This window comes from Abramis brama, assembly GCF_963993115.1.
Source record: "Abramis brama genome assembly, chromosome: 25".
In the NCBI taxonomy this organism is placed as follows: Eukaryota; Metazoa; Chordata; class Actinopteri; order Cypriniformes; family Leuciscidae; genus Abramis; species Abramis brama.
This window is the reverse complement of record NC_139987.1, coordinates 16,653,815-16,681,237: the sequence shown is the minus strand read 5'-3', so window position 1 is coordinate 16,681,237 and position 27,423 is coordinate 16,653,815. Positions and strand designations below refer to the sequence as shown.

Sequence of the window (27,423 nt, the reverse complement as noted above, 5' to 3'; positions counted from 1 at the left end):
TGCCTTTTTTATCTCGGCCGTAACGTGGGCCACCATTCTGGTGGTCGTATGCACTCCAGAGGTATTTATAAACCACCATAGACATTTAATACAGCTCATCACACCTTTTAGCTCAGCTGACTCTAGCGATCAACACAACTGGGCAGAGGAAGAGCGAAAGGGTTAACCTTTTCCTTCCCGTTAGAAAAGGAGGGTGGAAAAACAGAGTGAGAGGTCATGGTGAATATATATAGTGTAGGGGAATTCCTTGCTGTCTTTCCTAAACCTGCCAATGTTATCAGAGTGCAAGAGTGGAAAACCTTAGACTAAAGCAAAAGCTAGATTAAAGACTCTCAAGCCAAAGTGTGGTAAAAAAGGTTACTGAGGATATCGTTGTCGTTGTGGTGGAAGGATTTTGTTTCTGACATGTGTCAGAACACAATACACAAAGTAGCCATTGCATTCTCAATGTTGCCACTAGGGACGCTGTAGCGGTAATTAGCATAAACTGTCATCTACGCTCAGTTTTCTCTTTTTCAGGTCAACTAATGCCAGGGCAATACTTTGAAGATAGCTTTACTGAGCAAGTTAGTGAACATTTTTATTTATGATTTGTTTGTTTGATTGCAGATTTAATTGATTTAATTGATTGGAGCTGTGTTATTTTGGTATTTTTATACTATTCTTTTTTTATTGATATTTTGAATTTGCTTTTATTTTATATTTTCAGTTTTTATGTTTAATTATTTTTTGAGTAATTTTTTATGTAAAAATATTTGTAAATAGTTTCAACTTTCTAAATGTATTATTTATTATTTATTTATTTGATGACAACACTGGTTTGGAGATTTTTCTCTTTCCATATTAGGCATATAGGAGCTGTACTGTATGCCTTTTACCTACATACACAATATCTGCCTCGGGGATGTTACCAAGATGGCCGCTGAGTGAGCTGACTTTCCTTAAAGGCCCACTGATGTGCCTTGGAACGCACTCCTCCCCCTTTTCAAATAGCCAATAGCGTTTAGTTTACCTCCCAGACTGCAAGTCATACTTGACAGCACCATGGAAGCGAATCCGAGCACTGATGATACGTTGGATTCAATAGTAGATGTGTGAATAAATTCTAGCCATTTCATTCTTAACCAACGTACAGTTGGAAAATGGAATAAAACTCGAGCGTTTGAGCAACCAAACTCACATTTCCAACCCATATTGCTCCGTGACGTGTCAATGGTCGCTTTGGCCAAGTGGTATTTATAGCATAGGGGGCGGGACGCTTTATAGAGAGCATTTGATTGGACAGAAGATGTGATGAGAAGCTGAATGAAATTAAGCTGTCATAAAAATCCGTGATCCATTTTAGCAGAAGTGAGAGACTGTAAGTTTTGAATGCTTATATCTCCTAAATGCGAATTTTGTCATTGTTTTGGAACACACCAGCTTATTCATAACCTTAAGGCTAACATATTCGTACTAAAAGCTAAAAAACTTACATTTTGATTTCAGGGGGTCTTTAAAGGGACTAACACATCTGGTATAATAGCATCGACAGAATGTTAAAGTTTGTTACTATCACAGTAATGCAAAAGCTCACATTAAGTATGTACAATAGTAGTGCACACTTAATGTATTAGCTAAGCACTGCAGTTTGCGTACTCGAGTTTCTGGCCTTAATATGCACATATGCGTTTCCATGAGCCTGAGTGTGTGTCTCATCTTGTGCGTATGCGACAGACTCATGAAAACCATCATGAGCCAGGGAATCTGATGAAAGCTCAGTGTCTGACTTTCCCGTGTCCCAGCACTCATTCCTTAAGTCCCAGGACAGGAAGCAGAGCGAGCTGCAGGCCTCAGAGAGTGTCTGAGTTTGGGCAGATGGGAGATGAAGTTTGGCTGAGGGCCAGAGATCTCCGGTGAGCAGATAGGAATGAAAGAGCATATGAGCTCAGGGATGGATTTTCCACAAGGTGACCATCAGCTTTTGTCATTTTAGTTGTAGTACTAATAATGTTAATTTGTAAAATATTGACCAATTTTCTTTGGTAAAAAAAAAATTAGATTAGAAGGAGGGATTTGAGTCAAACAAAATTGAATTGTTTGATTTAGACAACTTAGCACGCCCTAGCAACCACCCTGACATCCCACAATGATCTAGCAACTGCATAGCAATGGTCTAAAAATCCTCGCACACTAGCAACCACTGACAACACCGTAGCATTAAGCATGTAAACACTGCTTACACTACCATTCAAAAGTTTGGGGTCAGTAAGAAAACAATACTTTTATGCAGCAAGGATGCATTAAATTGAGCAAAAGAGACATACTTTTACATTGTTAAAAAATATTTATTTTTCAAATTTTCAAATAACAAATATTAATTCTATTCACTAAATAATTCTGAATTTTTTTTAACACAAAAAATATTAAGCAGCACTGTTTTTAAATGTTATAATAAAAAGAAATATTATTTGAGCACCAAATCATAGAATGATTTCTGAAGGATCATGTGACACTGAAGACTGGCGTAATGGCTACTTCACTAAATTACATTTTAAAATATATTAAAATTGTAATATTTCCTAATATTAAGTTTTTACTGTATTTTTGATCAAATAAATTCAGCCTTGCTGAGCATAAGAGACTTAAAAAAAAAATTAAAAAAAATCTTACAAACTCCAAATATTTGATATTTGAATACTTTTGTGTAAAAATGTTTAAAAATTCATTTTTGAAATTCAGTCTTTCTTAAAACAATCATGAAACAAATCAGTTTACATTCATTTATTAAAATATGACCTGGGCTTATAATAATGTGTCATCATTACAGATTCTGCCTTTCAAAGGTGGAGATATTACAGATTTAAAAGTTCCCATAAACTCTTCTCCAAAAGTCTGAGGAAAATCAAAATTTCATGGTGAGGTGGTGTGCCATTTAAAAGATTTAGAAGGATTTGTTTCGGATAAGAGCCCAGATCTACCTGTCTCATTGCTACGCCTAGAGATATTTTTAGCAGTTAAGTCCTTTTCCTGTTTGGATTTCCGTAGCTCACTAATGTGGAGAAGACTTCAGCAAAAATTCCAAGATTCAGATCAAGGGAAATGTAGCCTATTATGCACTGAGTATGAAAGTGTTGTTTCGACATGGAGAGCACAGTGTATACTTCATTAAGCGCTAATATTGCTTTGTGAGTTTGTGTGTTGGTCTGAATGGTAACAAAATAAACTTTTGCTTCATTCAGCATGTGCGTTTGTTTTGTTCTCAGTGTGTATATATAAGCTTAATGCGTCTGCGTTTTGCTCCATATTCCCCTTGTTGTGTCTAGTGCGGCCTTTTGTGTCAGCTGCACACTGGTTTAATGTGAAGTTTAAGCTTCTCATGACGCCAACTAGGGTCTAGTTACACTAGTGGGAATACCTGCTATTGTCCGCTAAATCCCTTCTAATTCCCAGGAATTCTGCTATCATTCCACTCATCAAACCTCCTTGGTCCTGCCACACTTCCATAAGTGATCTTAAAGACACCATGATGCCTTTAAAAGCTATTTATGGTTTATATGCATCAAATACCTATAGAGTTGCACTGTTTTCAGCACTGTGGTCAGTTTTGCTTGACATTCATATTTTAAGGTTACATTTTTGATCCAGTTTTAGTGATTTTGTGATGCCAAATCTCATGAAGCAATCTTCCGATACAGACAAAAAGTCTGTCATTCTTCCAGACGTTTTTGACGACTGCTATCAGGCGTTCCTGAATGCAAAGGGCTATTTTCATATATTGCATAGAAAAACAATTACGCCCTAATGTTACACACTTTATTAGAGGAGAGACACGAATATGAATTGTTCCGTGGTTGTCATAGTAACAGGAAGTTCTAAACCCCCGGCAGCAAATGTTGTTCTTGTGGACTTTAAACAGCTGGGGGGGCTGTTACTAGCAAGGCATTGTGGGTCATTACCACCTTGCATTTCTTGGGACAAAATTTCTTGCTTTTCTTGGGTCAAAATCAGAAGGAGTTTGAGTTGCGTCATAGACAGTGTTTTAAATGTGTCGATCTAATGACTGTAGACTGTGGTTATTTTTATAGGACAGACAAGATTGAAGAGACAAAAGGACCAAAAGAGGGCTATACAGTATAACACTGGAGAAAGCTATCTATTAGAATTGACATTTGTCTTAAATTCCTTTCTTTCTTTTTAAGAGACGTCCAAAAAGAAATCAGGCTCTGATTAAATCATCTAATACAATATAATGAAATATATAAGTTTTATTGTGTTAGAATAATCACCTAAAGGCCTGTTCACACAAAGACGAATGTTCGGTGCGATAAACACTTTAATTTGAATGAACGTCTGTTAATGCATCTGTTCAGACTGACACGAACATTCACATGCCGTCAGTGCGACATACTTTTTTCTTTTATGCAGAGGTGTTCTAATCTCTTTTCCATCACACTGCGAAGAAAACTCACCGCTTTTAAAGCTCAAGCTCTTTAAAGATGGGTGGATTCTGATTCTGAGAAATCATCCTGAAAGTGATTACAATAATATTGTTCCTTTGTGTTGTTATTGTTATAGCTGTTTTCTATTCGCATAGAATTAGAAAGATTATTAAAACTTTATAGTTACTGTCGTTGGTGTGAACGGCCATTAATAAGTTGAAGTACTAAAATTACTAAAACTAAAATAAAATGTATTTAAAGCTATATAGACATTTCAAAATAAACAAATATGACAAAAGCACACTTAAACGAAAATTAAAATGAAAACTGAAAATATAATAATAAAATCGAATTCAAAATGTTAAGAGTCTCAAAACTTGAGAGTAGCCCAGCCGCATTCATCTCAGTTGGAATCAGGTCAGTCACACAGTCTGAGTGTAAAGTCTCCTCAACCGTCTCCTTCTCTATATGTGGAATCATTATTCAGAGCGGCTGGAGGGAGTGCAAGAGGTCGGTGTGGCGACTGAGGGAGGCTGGGATTAGGTATTTCACAGAGCTGCTCTGTGTATTAGAAAAGGAGGTTTACCCTAAAGTTCAACTTTCTCTGGGGTTTTGAATGAGGGGTGGGAAGGGCAAACCCACAAATCTTCTGTTCATCTGGTTTGGAGGGTACTGTGGTGTGTATGAGAGACTTATTAGTGTTTATTTCTGTAAATAAGCTGTTTTTTTGTGTGTGTGTGTGTGTTTGGTGCCCTGGTTGTTTGTGAAGGGGCCTTGAGGTGTAGATGTGGTGGTCTGCTGCAAAAGGAACGCTAATGCTTCCTCTGAGGCCAGTGAGGAACAGCATGATTAGCCCTCCAGCCCCCCGGGGGGAGCCGCTGCGCTCTCCTTGCTCTAATTCACTTTGACGTCAACAGGAAGGCAGATCAGGTCTCAGGAGGGGGAGAGGGAGGTGGGCTGTGGACTGTATGGCTATGGAGGACTTTGGGGCTTTGAGAGGTGGCGGGAGGGATTACAAGAACCCTAAAATGTTTTCTTTGTAGTTTGGAAGAAACTCGGAAAAGGTTTCGCACAAACCTATACTGGCGGACTGAAGCGTGGGGGGCTGGCCGCCATGCCTGCCATTCCCGCCCCTGACTTTATCTTTGTTTGCCCACCTACCCGAGCTCACACACACACACATACAGCCTCTATTAAGCCAGAACAGCAGGGCCCACACATAAATATACCTTCCCACGCAATATCAAATTACTTTTCGAATTGTGGGGTCAGCAGGCCCACGGGTATCAAGCAGCGTCAATAAAAAGATCCCCATTCTAAAACGCATGTAGTGCTGGCTAAACCAAAATCAACATATTTGGTAATTTTACAAGTTGTGTTGTAATGCCGTCGGAGTAATGATCTCAGGTTAGCTGTTGGTGAACAGACCATTAGATACAAATGTACTCAGACGGTTTCTCTTGTGTTGTAGACTGTCTGGAGGGCTGTGCGCCGTTGGACCGACTCCAACATCAGATGCTCCAATGCTGAGAACAAGCAAACTGTAAGTTCTTAAATCAACACTTTCCATGCTCATTCAAAAACACATTTGCTTTGTTCCAAAAGCTAGTGAGCTGCCTGTGTAGGCAGTATTTTAAGGCGTCATAGACGTACCCCTGACACAAAAGCTGTTCAGAAATTTAGGCAGCCATCTAAGATCAAGGTTTTGAAAATTATAGATCGATCGATCTATTTGAGCTGCACGATTAATCGTTAAAAGATCTCGATCCACTCACGCAATGTCTATTAAACCTTTGACTAGTACAATCACAGCCAACATTCAAATTTGTGTTGGCGCTACCACTGACCCAGAGAAAGCAAGTTGCATTTATAGGTATGAAACCACTTCACAAACAGTCTTTTCGACCACACAGTATCATTATTTATGTGTTACAAACATCCAAATTATCACAGAAGTACTGGGATAAAAGTTAAACAAGTAACTGTTAAAAAATGTATTTGTCATTGAATCATTCATTCAATAGATTCGTTCAAAAACGCTGATTCAAGTTATTATGATTGAGTCATTGAATCATTCATTCATAAAAAAAAAACAATTCAAAAGAATGAAATAATTGTTAATAGACAGTAGCACATGTTATTTTGTTGTGTTGTCAATTCAGAATCGTAGGAGAATCGTGATCTCTATTTTAAACAAAAAATTGTGATTCTCAATTTATCCAGAATCGTGCAGATCTACTATCTATATGTCTGTCTGTCCGTCATTCTGTTGTTTGTTTTATCGTTTATTTTACAATTAATTCTACTGTTTTTCTCTTCTATCATTCTATCAACCTGTCTATCTATCTGCCTGCCTGCCTGCCTGTCTTTATGTCTGCCTGTCTATCTGACTGTCTGTCTGCCTGTCTGTCTGCCTGCTTGTCTGTCTGCCTGTCTGTCGGCCTGTCTGCCTGCCTGTCTGTCTGTCTGTCTGTCTGTCTGACTGACTGTTGGCCTGTCTGTCTGTCTGTCTGTCTGCCTGCCTGCCTGCCTGCCTGTCTGTCTGTCTGTCTGTCTGTCTGACTGTTGGCCTGTCTGTCTGTCTGTCTGTCTGTCTGTCTGTCTGTCTGTCTGTCTGTTGGCCTGTCTGTCTGTCTTTCTGTCTGTCTGCCTGCCTGCCTGCCTGTCTGTCTGTCTGTCTGTCTGTCTGTCTGTCTGACTGACTGTTGGCCTGTCTGTCTGTCTGTCTGTCTGTCTGACTGTCTGTCTGTCTGACTGTCTGCCTGCCTGCCTGCCTGCCTGCCTGCCTGCCTGTCTATTTGTCTTTCATTCTGTTGTTCGTTCTATTGATTATTGTTTTTTCAATTAATTCAAATTTTTTTCCTTCTATCGTTCTATCAATCTGTCTTTCTATCTGTCTGCTTGTCTGTCTGTCTGTCTGTCTGTTTTAATTGTTCTTCCTTACATTCAAATTGCAAATCTGCACTATTTGGCACCTACATTTAAAATTAAATTTAAATCCATCCTTTTAAATTCTAAATGTGGCACACATCCATGTCAAAAATACCATGTTTTTTGCTAAATTCTATGTTTATATTACATACACAAATTGTTCATTTAAAGGTCCCGTTCTTCGTGATCCCATGTTTCAAACTTTAGTTAAAGTGTGTAATGTTGCTGTTAGAGCATAAATAATATCTGTAAAATTATAAAGCTCAAAGTTCAATGCCAAGCGAGATATTTTCTTTAACAGAAGTCGCCTACATCGAACGGCCCGTTTGGACTACGTCTACATCCCTCTACTTCCTTCTTTAATGACGTCACTAGAACCGTTTTTTGACTAACCTCCGCCCACAGGAATGCTCCCTCAACTCTACCGAAATTCGTTTATGTACTTGCGCACTTCTTATAACTTACTGTGTTTACTCAGCTCTTACGGTGATTTTCTGAAGTAAAACTGACGCTTCATCTTTTGTATGATGTACAATAAACTTTATTAAACTCATCAGTTTATGTCTGATCATCATTCAGACAGCAGACTTGTAGGCTATTAATAAATAATGGATAGCCTACATACAAGCAGATGACAAATACGTTATAATAACCGTAATTAAACTACTAAACTATACCTGTTCCATCTCTATACAGCACTCTGACTCTGTAGGCATTATTGTCCGACTCGAAATGAACACTGTTACTGAGAGTTTCTGATATTATCATCATTCCGTGAGATGAAATTGTCCTGAGAGACTGAGCGCGAGCTCATGAAGCTCCGCCCCCTGGGTCGTCCAGCAGCAGCTTATTTGCATTTAAAGGGCACACACTAAAACAGCGCGTTTTTCTGAGCCCCAAAAAATGACAAATTAAACATGCTGTAAAAAATGATCTGTTGGGTATTTTGAGCTGAAACTTCACATACACACTCTGGGGACATCAGAGACTTATTTTACATCTTGTGAAAAGGGGCATAATACGGGACCTTTAATACTGAAAAGTGTGAATTAGGCTACTTAAATTTAAATGTAAAAAATGCTATTTTACACAATTTTTGTATGTGCTGTTGTTCTGCCTTTTAGAATATCACATTGTTAGCTAAACAACATGCTAATGACGAACTCCATCGAAATCAATTGTGAACCATACGCTTAACATTAAGAATGCTATTTTGTGTAATGGCATTTGGTTTGCAAAGAGTTGCTGCATGTTGCTCATTCTCAATCTGTCATTTATGAGGTTCAGTTTCGGTAAGGTTGCTAGCAGCTAGGCAGCTCACTAGGTGTTGGAACAGAGCCATTTTGGTTGCCAAACACTTTTCTTGTACTTTGATGTAAACTGCGGTTTCCACAAATTCACATAACAGCTTTTGTAGTCATGCATAAAATGGTCTTCTATATATGGATTTCTTTAAAGCATTGATAGCACATAAAGTCCTCTCACTTTATTGAGGAGGGCTGATAAATATGCAGTGTTAGAATAAAAGCTGCCTAGAATACGCAAACCTGTGATTTCTCTGCAGTGATATCGCTCTTCTGGAATCGTAGAGTTATTTCTTGCTGGTTCATTCAGAATTGGGCCTTTACAGATAAAGTTTGAAATGAATTTTCCAATGCTTGCTGTTCGTCTGCAATTACCCCAGCTGTGTTGTTTAAGAGTTTGTTTCCACACTTTAATAGCACTTTCTGTTATGTCCTTATAGAGTGCGAATTTGTTCGAAAACACAATTTGTGTCTTTAATGGTTCGTGGGCTCAGGGTGGAATTACGTTGTGGATGAGTGAGAGAGGGCGAATCTGAGGGAGACATTTGTGTGTGCGGCAATATGCAGAATGGTTAACTCTTTGCTTTTCAGAGGGGGTAAAAGCCAGGCAAGTCTCTTTAATTGAGTGTGAAAACAGCTGGGTGTCTAGTGCCATTTTCACCCACAGCAGCATGGAAGTGACTATCTCAATATCCTCCCGACTCTAATCGCTCAAAACCCTAAATTCTCCCTTTCTTTCTCTCCCTCTCGCTCTCGGAGCCCTGCCGAGGATTGTTTTACGCTTAATTTTGTTAAACCTAATGAGATTTCCCTAATTAAATCTCCTCCTGACTGGAAAGCTCTCTCTCTCCTGTCGAGTGAAGTGATTGTTTGTAGATCTTTTTAGACAAATAAACATTTTTGGAGTGAAAGCACAGCGCAGGAGAAATGGAAGGAGCCTGCATCTTTTCGTTTTTGCTGCAGCGGCCTGTGCTACATTCATGCTTTGCTTAATTCACCTAAGTCTTCACCTTCCCATAATCAATACTAGTTCCTCTTGTCTCATCTTACAGCTAAGATGAAGTGAATTAACTTATTGTACATTATGCCAAATCTTAACCGGAAGCAGTGTTGGCGAGTAACCAATTACATGTGATGCTATTCAATTTGAAGTAGCATAACAGTAGCTCAGCTACCTTCAAAACTGAGCTTATAATCTAATACACTTGCCTAAAATGAATCAGTCAAATTCTTTTTAGTGAATGAGTTCAATCGGAAAATAATTTTAAAAAATCGATGTGATCACTAATTTAAACTGATTCACCTACATGATTCATTTAAATGAATCAGTTTATTTGTTTAATATTGATTATATTGTGTACAATTTTACAAAATAATATATTATATAAACACTTTAAAAAAATATGTATGTATTTATTTGTAATGTATCCGAATTAACTACTCAAAATGTACTAATTTGAACTTTTAATAAACTTTTAAGGGCTAACTTCTAAGTTTTAAAGTAGCGTCCTCAACACTGAAATGGCAACAACCATGGCAGTGATTCAAGAGTGATCCTGGACTGAAAGCCTCTTTTATAGTAGCAATATTGTCATTTATATAAAGGTGTATGAATATGTATGTGTGTGTGTGTGTGTGCCAGGCTGCCAGGGTCTTGTTTTGTGTAGGAAAGTGCCACTGGGTGTGTCTGGTCCATTGAACTCTCTGAATAAAAGGCCTTGAGAGTATTGTTGACTGCGGTCATTGAGCTGGTATTGTGGATGCCCCCTGGGAGACTATTGTGGGACTCGACCTTCTGTTTCCCGTGCCGGCTCCGGAAAGCTAGTGCCAAGACGCCTTCACACACATCACAGACACACACCATTCCAACCAGACCCTATTCTTTGCCCCCTCCTGTGGACCGTTGGGCACTCTGCCCAGTTCTTGTGAAAGGTGCCCTCTGATTTTTACCCCCTCTGATCAGGTTTCTGCCACCAGTTGCCCAGTTTGATGTGAGTAAGTAGGGTGAGGAGCCAGGGGAGTTGCCCTGGCATCTGGCACCAGCAGGCCACACACAACACCTAGAACACCGTGCGGTTATTCATTATTCAAGGACTGACTTGACAAAGCATCGTTTGCGAGGAATGTTGCTGTTGTTTGTAGACTGAATTGTTGTTTTTTTTCCAGAAAGCTCTGTTAATTCATTTTCCTTTAAAATGTAATAATTTTCTTCATGTCTGGAATAATTTTTTTTTGTTGAAATAATGTATGCCATATTACAGTTTCATATTACCTTTAAATGTATTTTTTGGCTTCATGAACAGGGATGTAGTGGAGGCTAAACGCACGTAAACGCCGTTTACGCACCTCCCAAAATTCGGAAATAGCGTTTGCCCACCTCCAAAGTGCGTTTATCCACCTCCAAAGTGCGTTTATCCACCTCTAAATTGCGTTTATCCACCTCTAAATTTCATGTTATTTGAGCGGACTTTGCTTTTCCAGTGCGTGATCGCCGATCGGTACATGATTCGAGCATTTGGGCCGTTAACGACTGAGCAGAACGCGCAGCGCAAACACGGAGCAGAACATTGAGCAGAGAACGCAGCGCGCCGACACACACACACATACACACACGGAACAAAGAGAACGGCGCACACACGGAGCAGAAAACACACGCTCGTGAAGTTACTAAACAAGCTGCGCGAAAATGAAACTTGATCTCTTCCGCAATAGAAAATCATTAAAACGAGGCAAAAAAGTGATTTAAAAAAAAAAAATGTATTACAGGCAGCTGGTTTAATGTAGGGAGCATGTCAAAACCCAACTGTACAGGAGATTCAGAGGGAATCAAGCATGCACCAGGTTAAAGACTTTTCCCTCTACAGGGAAACACTGATCCACATTTTTCTGATAGACCAAACAACTAATCAATTAATCGAGGAAATATTCAACAGATTAATCGACTATGAAAATAATCCCAAATCCCTAATCATTATGCACAAGTGCATTGCATTGGAAGCCCTGGATATAAGCCTCCCTCTCGATCTCTCTTAAATATTTTTGTTCTCTCTGTTTTGTCATTTAGTAAACTTTATAGATTTCAACCATATTATTCCTTCTTGAGTCTCTTTAACAAGAACTTAGATTAATGTATGAATTGAATAGTGATTGTGTGACCTATGATGAGGGAACAACCAGTGATACCCTTGGTAGTACCATCAAATGATAACCTATAGCGATGTCATCAGGATACACATACACCGGTAGGCAGTGGCCAACCTTACTGGGTGACCAAGTTGTGGTCCACCAGAATTTATAGTTTACCCACCTCTTTTTTTACCACTACACCACTGTTCATGAAGGTACATTAAACTAAATTCTACCTGTCAGAAGACCTTAAAATAAAACCTTTTATGTCAAAAGATTCAAATACTAAAAGCCTGGAAAGATTTCTAAAGCCATTGAAATGAACAAAACCTAAAATTCATGAAAAGCCATGAACATTATTATAATGAATATTATATTTATACAGTATTATCACTGGGGGGAAAAGTATGAAAGCCACAGAAATTCATTAGTGAGAAGTATTGGAATACCAGTAAGTGGAATGCTGTATTATTTATTATTGTTAAGACAGCAATTTGATCTATTGGGATTCAATTATATATTATTGATTAATATTTTTTTTTTCTGATGAATCATGCACAGTAGGACCTGGGACACTTATTAAAGGGATTATTCAAGAAAGGAAAATTCTGTCATCATTTACTCACCCTAATGTCGTTCCAAACCCATAAGACTTTCGTCTTATGTGTTCCAAAAACTTTCATCTTTGGAACACATATTAAGATATTTTTATGAAATCTAAGAGACCTCTGTACCTCCATTGAAAGTCTATTTAACTAGAACTCTGAAACTTCAAAATATCCATAAAGAGATTGTAAATTAAATCCATATGAATTGAGCTGTTTAATCCAGGTCTACTGAAGAGACAAGAACCAAAAGAAAATGATGTGATTGCAAGCAGGTTGAGTTAAGGACCTATTAGCCTGCGCCATCTAGAGTTTCATGAAATAACTTTGTATTTCAACCTCATTGCTTACCGCGTGAGAACAAACCTGCGTAACACGCAAGAATGAACCTCATTGGTTCCCAGGCATCAAGCAAGCACGCTTGAGCTTCCATTTACTAAAATGAAATGCAGTAAACATTGTAAGCTGATCAATGTTTATATGTGGATAAAAGCATAAGTTAAACTAAATTAAGTTTTGGGTGAATAAATGTTCAATGGAGGGACAGAAAGCTCTCAGATATCATTAAAATTATCTTCATTTGTGTTCCGAAGATGAACGAAGGTCTTGTGGATTTGGAACAACATGATCCAACTGATGACATAATTAAAAAATGTTTTGGTGAAGGTCCATTTTGATTTCATGTTGCCTTTTAATAGTGGATATAAAAAAAAATGAATATAGCATCAGTTTACATGGGCATTAACAGTACAGTACCTTGTGTCATAGAGGAGTTGATTAGTGCAATTCCTTTTGCTCTTTCTATAACAATCTCAACCTCATCATCATCATCATCATCATCTCCACCACCCCTGGCCTTCACCCCAAGTCTGTTCCTCATCAGCCTCGATTAGCATTATGTTGATTTAGCCTAGCAGCCCCCACCAACCAAATGGAGGCTTATTAGTTTGAATATTTTTTTTTTATTTATTCCCGTTTTCTTGGGGTCCCTGTCGGCATTTCCAATTACTCTCGCCGTTCGGCTGTAATTGCCTCCGTGCTAATGGCTGCCAGACAATTGTGCTAAATGAGGTGAAGGCGCGAGGCAGCGAGCTCGACTTCATTAAGAGCTAATGGGATTTTATTGGGGGGACTGAAGACCCAGCTCATCAAAAAGGAGAGATGGAAGGAAAACAAAACAGATGGAGGAGAAGAGGCTGAGAGAGTTTTATAGGCGTTTTCTTCAGTGTCTGCTTGTCTTAAGTTATGTCGGACAGGAATGTGCAACCCTACTGTTTTACTGTTAGAAACACAGGCACACACACACACACACACACACATATATGCATGTATCTGTCTTTCTCTCGATCACACAGATACACGCAAAGACGTACACGCTCCACTAAGCAAACATCCACTCACGCATATAACAGATAGATACATGTATAAACACATTAAAATTCAACATAACATTCATGCTTGAAAAGATGAAAGAGAAGAAATTACAGTGAAGATTTGATGATAATCTGTGCATGTCAGTCTGATTACACAGATTTCTTAGATAACATAAATCGAGTGCCAAACTTTGTGCTTTAAAGTGTGCATCACTTCTGGTTGAAAAAGAGTATTTGCTTGACTGTAATCTGAAAAAAAAAAAAAAAAAAAAAAATCACATTTCCCAGATTTCAGTTCTTAGTTTTTCATAGCAGCAGTTATGTCATGAGTAAATTGTTTGATGTAGTTTAGATATGATAGATGCCAAATGTCATATAGATGTAAAACAGCTCTTGAAATCTCAATCTATAAATCAGAAGGAAGACGTACTGTTCATTTAAAACTAACCCATGAAACACTGAAGTGTTTGTTTATCTCTTGTGTTTATCTCTTTCATTCCAGCTGATTAACATCTGTGTGTGTAAGAGAGTGACAGAAAGTCTTTTTGATTGCTAATACTAATAGAAAAACCTGACATAGATAGCAGTTACATAGTGGGTGGTTTAACTGTCTTTTGTAATCCTGTTCTGCTTAAAACAAACGTACTGCTCTGTTAGTGTTTTCAGGGTTTGGCTCTACAGAATGTTTACTGAGAACAGATGCTTTTCTAACTTTTTAGCTTTAGCTGTGCATACTTGGATTTGTCGTTTACCATTTTTTTTATTATCTTAATGTCTGCCACTTTTACTTTAAAAATACCACTCCAGTTAATTAAAATATGACCATAAACATAAATTTGATTTACAGTAATGCCCAACATGATGTAAATAGAATGTACTATTATTATTATTATTTTGTTCACATTATACATTTAAGACCCCATTAAATGGCATGACGAATGCAGTTTTTCCCCCTGTGTGAGCATTTTGGCAAGTTTGGGCAGAACTCATTTAATTCACACAGGCTTCATTTAAGTCACAGCCATGAACATGATTTGCTTCTTGCTATTCGATCAGGAAATACTAGAGCGATTTGATTGGACAAAAGCTGTGTAGTGCAGAATGAGTCATCAACATTTATTACACTAAACGCTGTTTTTTATTTGTTTTTGTTTTACTTTTAGGATTACACTTGCATATAGACTAGCATTAAAGCTTTATTGACTAAAAACAACAGTATTCTCATCTTGATTTTATGGGGTCTAATCAATAACTTTTATCAGGGACCCCATGGATTAATATTCTTGCTAGTTGACAAAGTTCAATTTTAACAGTTGATGAGAATGTTCAACTCAGGTAAATCATAAAACGTATTTTTTATATTGGGGATACTTCTGTCTTGTCAGAGGGAGTAATATTCTATATATTGTACTGTATTTAAGAGCACTTTAGCTCTACCTGTGACCGCTGTATACAGATTTGTGTGCTTATCCACAGGGCAGCTGCTAAACTGACTCAGAGACAGTGTTACCGTGTAATCGGGTTATCTCCGAGGTGGAAAAGAGAGGAAAATCTATGCCCTGATTAGATAAAAGGCATAGCTTCCAGCCATAACATCTAACCAATATGACATCGGATAGGCTCTGGCAATGTGAAAAAGAGGGCTCTGTTTTTGTCATCCTCTGTTTCTTTATTTATTTACTGTAATTTTAGATTTTACAGGGGAACATCTGTTTTGATTTGAATGTCGGATAACGACGGTTTAATGGATCATGCTATGGATAGAGTGAACAACCGTGGGATGTTTGTGATTGATGTGGATGGCTTGAGTCACTGCTCTGGTTTTTCGGGAAATAGTGTGCCAGGAAATTTTTCAGGGAAAGAGTAAGAGTGAATGTGAGAGTTTTGGTGAAAGATGGACTCAGTGAGTGAATAAAAGCGACTTCTATGATATATGTTGACATATTACATGGTAAAAAAAAACACCAAAACATGTTTTCTAAATCATGACTGACTTGATTGGATCATGGATGTTAAGTTATAGCATTCTATGTGAGATGTGAGAGTCACAAAATTGTGAATAAATAGATTTCAATTTATTTGATTTGATTTATAATAATAGAATAATATGAGAGAGATCTAGGTAATTGGTGGCCAAAAGACAATTAAACAGTTTAGTGTTCATTATTTAAAGAAATGTGATTATAGAATACTGCAACTGACTAATCAGAATCAAGTATTCCAAAAAGAAGCGCAATAATACTGTGTAATATTACTTTTCCCCTTACCCCTTGGTTACATCAGCAGAAAAAGTTATTACATTTGGATGAAACATTATGAAAGCAAGTGTTTTTGCTCTGTAACATGCACAGATGAATCATGCACAAGACCAGCAACATTATTAAGAAAGTAAATGGAGTCAGTTTTGCTTTTATGTTGTTTTTAACCAGAAACAGGCCTTAAATTTAATTCTCTGCTCCTATGGATCCATTTTTTCGTAGATAGTGATAAAGAAATGAGAGAGGGACTGAATGAATGGGTGAGTCAGAGAGAGGAAGAAAGAAAGTAACCCTGTCCCGGTGCTAACAGCTGTGTTGCAGCTGCTAGTGGCTCCTGCTGAGGGTGAGCAGCTCAATTCTCCAGGGTCAGATCTGTGGTATGGCGGTATCCGTGGCAACGGGCTTTGGGCCTGTGTGGCAGGAACAATCCTGCCTCTGAGAGCCGAGCGCTGGGCTCTGAGCTCAACACACCGGAATGTTCTACACCAAGAGAGGGAAAAAGAAGCAGAGGAAGAGGGTGAGGGATGGAAACAGAGATGAGGTAAAGAGAGAAATGAGTCAGATGGGAGAGAAAGAGGGGTTGAGAAAGATCAGTGACCCTTTAGGAAAGTTACAAGATATTTCCATTAATATAATAGAAAAAAAAAAATTCTCAAATGACAACAGTCGTGATTATAATTTTGAGCAAAATAATTGTTATTATCAATCTAACTGATATGAAATTGTGACTGAGTTTTCATTGACTAAAACTACACTAAAATGCCTAGACATTTAGTCGACTAAGGGTATGTTTACACGACAAGATATGCTTAAAACGGAGCAGTTTTTCCTTTGAGTTTTCCACGTACAGACGACACCATTGTCAAAACGATCCCCATTCACACAGATCTGCGAAAAGGACTTAAAGGGTTAGTTCACCCAAAAATGAAAATTCTGTCAGTAATTACTCACCCTCATGTTGTTCCAACCATGTAAGACCTTCGTTCATCTTCGGATCACAAATTAAGATATTTTTGATGAAATCTGACAGCTTTCTCACTCCTCCATAGGCTTTCAGAGGGACCCAAACTCGCCGTCCCAGAATAGTTAATAAAAACATCGTTAAAATAGTCCAAGTGACTACAGTGGCTCTACATTATGTTTATCATGCGACGACGATATTTTTTGTGCGGAAAAACAACAAAAATATCGACTTTATCCAACTATTAGTGTTCTTCAATGTGGGCCTCTGACGAGAGTTCACGGGAGCGCCAGGACGCATGCGCGAGAACTGAGATTACGGTGTTCTTCTTCTACTCCTACTTGTTACTGGCTGCTCACTCCTATTACCGCCATCTACTGTACAAGATGACGCCCCGACATTGCCGGAAGCACAAAACGGTCTGTTTATAAGCAGAGGAAGACGCGCGCTGTATGTAAGCTATGGAATTCGACACTTATTGTGATTTACACACACATTATTGTGTTTACAGTTTACAGAAATTTGCGTTTTCAGGCACCCAACGAAAACTTGTAAACGTGTGAACGAACGGCCAAAACGCATAATAAGTTTTACGTTTTTAGTTTAAAACGGTGTTGTGTAAATTGCCCCAACTTGACTAAACAAAAACATGACAAGGTTGATTAAGGGGCTGTTTACACGACACCGTTTTCAACCAAAAACGTTATGCGTTTTGGCCATTCGTTTACATAACAATGGCGTTTTGGGTATCTGAAAACACAAACTTTTGAAAAAGGGTTTCAAAGTACAAGCTTTTGAAAACAGTCTCTGTGTAAACAACAAAAATGTGAACCTCTGAAGACGATGACGTCATGCACATGCCTATTACATGTTTAATCTTTTGTGTTTCATCGCCATCTAATGGCCTGGCAGAAGAATACAGCGTTTTCAGTCGTTTTCGTAGATCCATGTGAATGGGGATCGTTTTGACAATGGTGTCGTCTGTACGTGGAAAACTCAAAGGAAAAACTTCTCCGTTGTAAGCATATCGTTGTCGTGTAAACTTACCCTAAATGTGATAAAAACTATAAAGAAAATTTGATACAGGACTTAGACTAAATAATAGCTGAAGAAATTAACATTATCTGAATGTAATAAAATGTGACCTACACGGATGCGACTTTTCAGTTTTCTTTCTCTCTCCTTCTCAAAAAAAATAAATAAATATATATATATATAGCTATATATATAATATTTCCGGTAATATACGTTTTTGAGAAATAAGTCGAAAATAACCTGCAGGAGAAGAAAAAGAACAGGAAGTAGAACTTAAATGTAACTGAGACACAGAAGGGGTCAAACATTGGAAGTTAGACCGAAAAGAGTGGTCTGGTCTGAGAAAGAGAAAGGAGAAATAGAGCAATATGATCTCAGCCAAACAGAATAGTAGTTGTCAAGTTAACAGGTCTTTCACTGTCCCCTAAAGCAAGGTGGATGGAGTCGGTCTTATCTCCTGGCTCCAGCTCCGGCCCACAGCAGTCTGGCCCATAGAGCTTCCCTCAGCCTGAAAACATCGTTTTAAATCCGAAGCTTCATTAAAAAAATCATCCTGCAGCATCCACAATGATATTACATATATTAAACAGGTATCCAAAAACCTGCAATGCTCATTTCAACAAACAATGAATGGAGTGAATTCATTAATCACTAAACAGTTGTGACACATTTGCACACAGAATTTCGACACAAAAATCCTAAAATATACAGTTATTGGTATCACTTGATATTGGATATCATATTTCATTAAGCATGCCCATTTATTTTTACATAACGATTATCTTCGCCGTCATCTAACACTTAAAAGTTGATTTTTAAAAACACTGATCATTTACTGTAATAATACTGTTAAATATAATCTTAAGCCAATTTCTAAAGGAATATCTGTATTTCATACTTTGCATTACAATATTGTGATGCCTAAATTCACTTAAAATTAATGAGTTTAGATTCTTATTTTGGTAACACTTTAGTTTAGGGTCCAATTCACTATTAAGTTGCTTATTAGCATGCATATTTCTAGGATATTGGCTGTTTATTAGTACTTACTTATTAGTTATTATTACTTATTACTTATTTATTAGTACTTGTAAAGCACATATAAATGCTTTATTCTGCATGACCTTATGCTTCATCCCTTAATCCTACCCAATACCCAAACTTAACAACTACCTTACTAACTATAAATGAGCAGTAATTAGGAGTTTATTGAGGCAAAAGTCGAACAGTAGTTAATAGTTAGTTAATAGTGAGAATTGGACCTTAATATAATTATTCCCTTATCTGTATCAATCAGAAGTTGCAGCAAAATATGTATTGTCTACAACTTTTTTGAATGTTTTTATAACATAGTATAGTATGTGGTATGGCATTCCCTGTAGTATTATGAAAGACATTTAAAAGAGCAATACAATGTTTAGTTTTATTCGTATAGTCTATATAATCTATACCATGTTCACAGCATTAAAAAGTTGCTTTGAAATCACAGCTTCTCACATAATCTTGCAGTTATGAAACAGTCATTGTCCTCTGTTAAAGGCAGTTTATTTTTGAAGTCACACATTATAGCTGAATTTATAAATCTGCCACCCACAGTCCTTCTGGACGGCCCTCAGCAACCAGCTGCCTCCTGCTTGGCATTGTCTATATATTTCATACTCAAGATTGCATTTACATGAGGAGCTGACAAAGTGTTGATGAACTAAGGAGAGATACGCATTATCACCCTAGCTGGGTCGAGCAGGCACGAATAAGTTCAGCTACCGTAAGATTGACAGCAGAAGTCTGTGTATTAATATTCATTTGAGTGCTAATGGAAGTTGATGTAAACATCATATGTGAGTTTAACGTGCATTGTTAATCATAGTCTACATGAATACGAATATGATTAGACGAGAGTTTAATGGACAAAACAAGCTACATTTACACTTAAACAACCGTTTCCTGTGAGTATTCTGTGAGAGCGATGACGGAAATATGTACAGAATGATGTGCGTTTGGGGGGGTGGGGGGGTGCAGTGAGAGTTTCCATGGCAACAGGATTCCTGTGAAAAGGTCAACGTGGAAGGCAGACTTGGAAAAGCACAAGAGGATTATTGGGGATTTAGCGGCGAGTAAAATCATTTTTTTTATTCTCTTTTTATGTATTTTTCTGTCCTATCTGAATGACGATAAAAACACTGGATATGAATAGTGCAATTATATTGCTCAAAAAAACGTCTCTCTCCTTTTTTATGATTTCTTGCCTTGGTCCTTTGAAGTGAAATTGAAAAGAGAAAGAGTGGTGGACGGCGGTGGTGCTCGGCTTTGTGCTTGGAGCTGATACGCACTCTTCTGCCCCCTCAATCACTTCTTCCCTCTCTTTCTCTCTCCTTCCTCCCCCCTTCCCTTTCCACTCACTTTAATTAAGTCAGCCTCCCTGGCATGGCTGCCAAAGATAATTGGAGTGGGTTTTGGATGCCATTTACTCGAAATGTCGCCTGTTTCCTTCCTTTTTTTAAATTCCTCGTCCCTGCCACGTTCACTAATTTTCTCCCTCTCTTCTTGTCGTTTATGAGATAGGGATTAACCTGAGGTGTGCGTCGTGCAGGTGTGCTTCACAGACGGAAGACAATTTATTAGCCAACTTTGTGGGCGAAGATTCGTTTTCTTTAACTTGCTTTTAGAATTAGTTCTTACTATTTTTGGAGCACTTGGAGGAACTTTTATGGGTAACACTTTATTTTGTGTCCTTGTTACATATGTAGTTACCATAGTAAATTATGCATAATTAAATGCAACTAACCCTCAACCAAATCCTAATCCTACCCTAACCCTATAGTAAGTACATGTTGTTAATTAATATTACTCAGTACTTAAATATATAATTACACTGTTACAATGACACCTTAAAATAAAGTGTAACCCTTTTATGATAGGCTATATTATAATCTCAGGCAATTAGTCATGCAAACTTCATTTACATTTTTTTCCCCGTCGCTCTTAAAAAATACGTTTTTTAAAGACTCCAAAAATATATACAGCATATTTATGTATTTTTTTGAAAATTGATTATCATTCTACAACAGCGCTTTTGTGCTTTTAGTGTTAAAGTAAAATAAAAAATGAAATAAGTGACAAAATTTTGAAAAGAATAAGCCTTTTACAGGAATAATGTTTTAATATTTTAAAAATAAAATAAAGTGGCCTGTTCTTATTGGAATTACCACATTTCTTTGCATAATGTTTTTTTTTTTTGTTAGCACTTTATTTTACGGTGTCATTGTTACATGTTACATGTAGTTACTATAGTAATAACTATAGATTATGCATAATTACATGCAACTAACTCTAAACCAAGCCCTAATCCTAACCCTATTGTAGTTACTTAATATTCCTCATTACTTAAATATATAAATACAGTGTAACAAAGACACCTTAAAATAAAGTCTAACCATTTTTTTCCTTAAAATATTATACTTTATTCACTTTATTTAATTTAACTTTATTCTCATTACATTACAATTTTTCATCTCAATGCAATCTGACTTTATTCTCTTAACATTTACATTTTTGTTCTCATAATGTTAAAGTTTATTTTCAGTTTTTTTTTTTTTTTTTTTTTTACATGGCACTAAGACATTGTATAATTAATTTGAAAATTAATTTAAAAAATCTTTCCAATATCATTCATGTCAAGATAAGAAATTGATTTCTTTTTATTTTAATGTGGCACTAAAACACTTTATCATTCAAATAATCATAAAATCATGAAATAAGACATTAATGGAGAGGTTAACAAATGGAGTAAATGATAATTAACCCATTTTGGAACATTTTTTGTTGTTGTGTAATCGATTGTCAGTCTTTTGGTTTATCATTCCTAATATAAGGAATTATTGTTCTCTTTCAGAGAGATGATTTGCTTTTCTCAAGCTACAGAATACAAATGTAGTACAGCTCACTTTGCTGCCAATTTGTCAGGTTAATCCTTAGTTTTGTAGCCAGTTCTCTGATTTATTGCGTGTGATGAACTTTCATGTTTTATTGACGGCATCTGTTGTTTCGCAAGCCAGGTCTGGTGTTATGATGAAGTGCTGTTATGTAATCTGTAAAACTTTATACAGTACCACCCATTATAGTGTGCCTGCTCATGCCGATCTCCTGAGGCATCAGCGTGTCACAGTTTTGGAGGTAGTGCTTGTAGTAGCGTGTGTGTTCTGGTCACAGTGTGTGGTGGCTGCAGCAGGAGTCAGCGAGTGAGGCCTCCTATCAATCATGCTGGGCTGCTGAAAAGGGCTGCGCTGGGCCGGGCCACCCATTCAGCCGGGCCACGGCAGGGGGATCCAATATCCCCCCCCCCCAGCCCTAATGTACTCCAGATGGCCAGGGCAGGGCTCTGGGGCCGGCCAGGGCCTCTCTGTACACCTCCAGAGAGACTGAGCGAGAGCGTAGAGCGATCTGTCTGCATAGCTGCGGTGTGTGTACGTTAGAGAGGAGACGTCCTGACCGTGGGGTTCCACTGGGGAGCGTTTGCTGGACTTGCGGTGTATACGCACACACACATTCTCTCGCTACGTGTCATACAAAACACCTTCGTGAGCCTCATGTAGAAGCATAGAAGGGGTTTGAAAGGAGTCAACATGTCCACAGGGGTTGCTCCAGAGGTGCGGATTTTGTGGTAGATAAACACAGAGGTTGCTGTAAACTGTATTAATCTGTCATTTACAATGTATTTTCAAAATTAGGGATGCAACTGTATTACAATTCTGCTCAATAATGAATTTTAATATTATATAAATATATATAAAATTTAAAATAATTATCAATTAAAAAAAGTTGGTCAATATAAGTCATGATTGAGGGAGAGAAAGAGAGATAGGTCTATCTATCTATCTATCTATCTATCTATCTATCTATTTATCTATCTGTCTGTCTGTCTGTCTGTCTATGTCTGTCCGTTCATCCAACCATCCATCCATCCATCCATCCATCCATCCATCCATCCATCCATCCATCCATCCTTCCATCCATCCATCCATCCATCCATCCATCCATCCATCCATCCATCCATCCATCTCCCTACCTACCTACCTATCAAATTATGGTATGATAAATAACTGATATATTATTATTTTTTACTGTTTTGTCTAAAAAAAATATGTAAATAAAATTCTGCAATAAAATAAAATCAATCAGTTTCAATGCTACAAGTGAATTTAGGCATCACAATGTTTAATGTACATTATGAAACATTTATATTCATTTTGAGATTTGTTAAAGTCCCAACAGTAATCTAAATGTAAAAATCGAGGAAATTAACATGAACAGGTAAATATCCAGTATCAGCTGACAACCAATATGGTACTAATATACAGCATCACGAAACCCTAACAAAAATCTTTTTTGACAGATAAAACTTAATGTGCGATCACATTAGCGAAATTTGGCGGGAAATTAAGGTATTGTCCATTGTCAATACCGTAGCGATGTATGAAGCACTGCTCACTCAAAGACCGTTTTCAAACTAAGCAGATTTCTCTTGGTGAGCGTGGCAAATTCGCATGATCAACTTGAACACGAGCGAAATCTGATCTCACAAGAAACTTCAGATCGCATGGATTCCAATTGAAATGAGTGTATTTTGCTAGTGAAGTTTAGCTGAGCAACAGTAATGTGAACTGTTTAATGTATCTAATTTGTTTACACAGATCTAAATTTACACAGCAAAGGATGCAAATGAATTAGATATAAATTAGATATAAATGGGAGAAAGTAAAGTTTTAAAGTGTCCTCATGCACCGATTCTGCAGAGTGGATTTAAAAATGGCTGAAATGTTGCTGAATTATTATACTCGTGTGAAATAATGAAGTATTATACTCGTATAAACTGAAAGCATAATCAAATTAGGGGTGGGGAATTCAGCAAACTTTATGAAGGATGCTTCTAATTTTAAGGTAAAATGTGGAGTTTCTTGCAGAGATTCCATGTGGGTCTAGTCATGGCATACCAGCCCCGATGATTTAGATAATGGCCCCTTTAGGTGGAAGAACGCTACCATTTTAGTAAAATAAACAGTCAGAAATTGGACTGAGGGTTATTTGAAATGTTATAGATACACCAAGGAATGTGTCTGTCTCCCTGAGGCGCACATGGAAGCTTTCATGGTAACACTATATCTAATGGAAGCCATCGGTCCGCCACAGTTGTTGATGCACCTGCGGGTTCGAAACTTGGCTCAGACCTGGAGATGGCCAGTGAGAATCTTTCCACTCAAAATAGCCTGTCATTTTATCTCTGAATATTATCGGTCTCTCTCTCTTGTTCATTCTTTCATTTTCTCCGCACCCCCCTGACATCTCATCTTCTCACCCTCTATGAGTGTATTTTGTCTTGCTCTCTCTTTCTCTGTCTCTCTTTCTCTCACTCCTCTCTTCTCCCCGCTACCATCCTTCTCCCCCCCCCCCCCCCCACCCCCCCACGCATGATTCTCTCTCCCTGTGGCATTGCAGAGGAAATTTAATATTGGATTGTTTGGAGTTTCCAAGGATTCCATTCGGCGTAGCTCCGGGCACTACGCAAAGACAAACATCAGCTGTTGGGGCCAAGAGCAGCAAACATTGCCTCATTATCCCACCATGCTCATTTTTGCTCCACTGGTCTTGTCTCTTGCTCTTTTCTAAGTGAATCTTTCTCCGTTCAACTTGCTCTTCAGGACTTTTTTGACTGTTCCTGTCAAACTCAGAAAGTGTTGAAACATTGTAAACATTTTAAAGAATCTCATTATACAGTTTATAAAACATTCTAGAACTCGCTATGGTTTGATTCTTAATACTCCATGGGTACCTTGCTCTCCCTGTGTTCCAGATCCTCTGGTGGCAGAGTTTGTTTTTTTTTAAGGAAAAATTGTTGGACATGAAATACAGACAGATGGATAAATGAATGGACAGATAGATGGATAGGCATGTAGATGTGATTGATTGATTGATTGATTGACAGATGGATAGATAGACAGACTGATGGATGGATAGACAGTTAGAAATATCGATAAATGGATGGATGGATTGATGGATGGATAGACAGACAGAAGAGATATACAAATACACAGAGAGAAGATAGACAGGTGGACTGATCGATAGATGGGTAAATAGATAGATAGATAGATAGATAGATAGATAGATAGATAGATAGATAGATAGATAGATAGATAGATAGATAGACCTACCTCTCTTTCTCTCCCTCAATCATGACTTAAATTGACCTACTCTCTTCAACCTCCTCTTGCCAAGTGAAACATCTTGTTATTGGGTTAACATTACCTCAGTGGCTTGTCTTTACCTCAGACTAGATTTAAACAGCTGCATTTCACTCACTTATCTCCACGAATACGATAAGACACTGTGAAATTTCATCGGAGCTGATAGATTATGACTCTAACCATTTAGCCATATGTCTCATCAGTGTCCAGCATGCACTGATCATCTGACCCTCCCCGCCAGGTCCTCATAGCTGGCCTGAACATACGTGCCTGCAGCAGAGTCTCCTTGCAGCGCTCTTCTGAAACTTAAACTCTTCATTAGGAATCTGCTGACAATCAGAGCAGTCAGAGAGTGTGTGTGATAATCCCCCCTCTCGTTAACCCCCCGTGGCTCTCTCTTTGAGCACACACACACACGCGCTCCTGAGGTTTTCTCTTTTTTTTAGGGAAGGAATGGAAGGGGTTTGAATCCTCTGCATGCTGATCACCCTTGCCCTAATCCTACTGCCACATTCCTGGCAAGGCCTTCTCATGCTCTGTGTCTCTCTCATAGCATAGCACATGCATAGCACCTTATTTATTATCCTCATCGCTGCAGCTGTAGTAGGGGAGACCAAAGTCACAGTGCACTCTTGTTTAAATTTTCAACATTTCAGCAGTTTTTTTATTTTTTTTTATTTTACATTTTAATTTTCTAACTGCTGCTGTCTATATTTTGGATGCCTTTAGATTTTTTTATTATGTGTATATATATATATATAATATTATTATTATTTTTATTACGTATTTTGGATTAATTAAAAGTAACCTTGAATGGCAGATGCTTACAAAGCTGATGTAATTTCCACTGAAACAGGAAGCTAAGGCAGGGCATTGAATTGCTCCTCCTGAATCCGAGCGCTGATGACACGTTGGATTCAATAGTAGAGGTGTTAATCAATTCTAGCCATTTCATTCTTAACTAACGTACAGTTGGAAAATGGAATAAAACTCGAGCGTTTGAGCAACCAAACGCACATCTCCAACCCATATTGCTCCGTGACGCGTCAACGCCGGTCGCTTTGGCCAGGTGGTAGAGAGCATTTGATTGGGCAGAAGATGTGAAGACAAGCTGAAGTCCGTGATGATGTCATAAATGTCTGTGATCTATTTAGAGGAAGTGAGCGACTGTAAGTTTTGAATGCTTATAGACCTTATGTAGCCCCGCCCCTTTTCAGCGCTGCGCTTGTTGTCTTTTGTCTTCCGGTTTCTATTTCCACTGCGATCTTACGTATTTATGAATGAACTGCCCGTTTTAAAATCTTCCCGGTCTACTGACATTTGTTAAGACATCTGCTTTAAACATTACAATGCTCGTGATAACTTTCGTTAACTCTACAATAAGTAAATCCATTTTACTAGCTAATTACTCTTCGACAATGATGCCATAGAAATATACAGAGCGACTGCTAAACCGGAAGTTCAAAGACAATATTCTAAAGATGGCTGTGCGCTTGTTTCTCTGGCGCATAAGGTCTATATCTCCTAAATTTTTTCTTTGTTTTTGAACATACCAGCTTATTCATAACCTTAAGGCTAGCATATTCATTCTAAATGCTGAAAAACTGAAATTTTGATTTCAGGGGGCCTTTAAATATTATCTCTTGGCTATTGCTATAAATTATGCAAGGAACCTTCTAAAATGGATGTTACAAATATTGCTCATAAATATTATAATAATTAATTATAATTGCTAATAATTATATATACATATATATATATATATATATATATATATATATATATATATATATATGAAGAGTTCAGATGCAAAAGCCTCTAAGTGCCATCTGAAATTTTCTTCTAGAATGATCATTTTTATCAAGCTTGTATATTTAAATTCAGTAATTTCACTTAAATGGCAATAAAAATTACCTAATTGTCATTTAAGTGAAGTAACTGAACTTAAATATACGAGCTTGATAAAAATGATCATTCTAGAAGAAAATTTCAGATGGCACTTAGAGGCTTTTGCATCTGAACTCTTCATATATATATATATATATATATATATATATATATATATATATATATATATATATATATACTCACATATTGTACAGAATCCTCAGTCACTTTATTTATTGAGTTCATTAAGAGCTTCTGAGTAAACAATGATACAATTGCCCTAC

At 37.6% G+C, this 27,423-nt stretch overlaps 1 protein-coding gene across 2 annotated transcripts in view; it reads left to right on the top strand.

Annotated features, from left to right (window-relative positions):
- LOC311076668 (homeobox protein PKNOX2-like) overlaps window positions 1-27,423 on the top strand; it is a 77,307-nt gene that overhangs the window by 9,730 nt on the left and 40,154 nt on the right. For both annotated transcript variants that reach the window (XM_084105038.1, XM_084105039.1), the window contains exon 2: window positions 5,893-5,964. The gene's annotated coding sequence lies outside the window, so the exon portion shown is untranslated. The remainder of the gene's footprint in view (window positions 1-5,892; window positions 5,965-27,423) is intronic.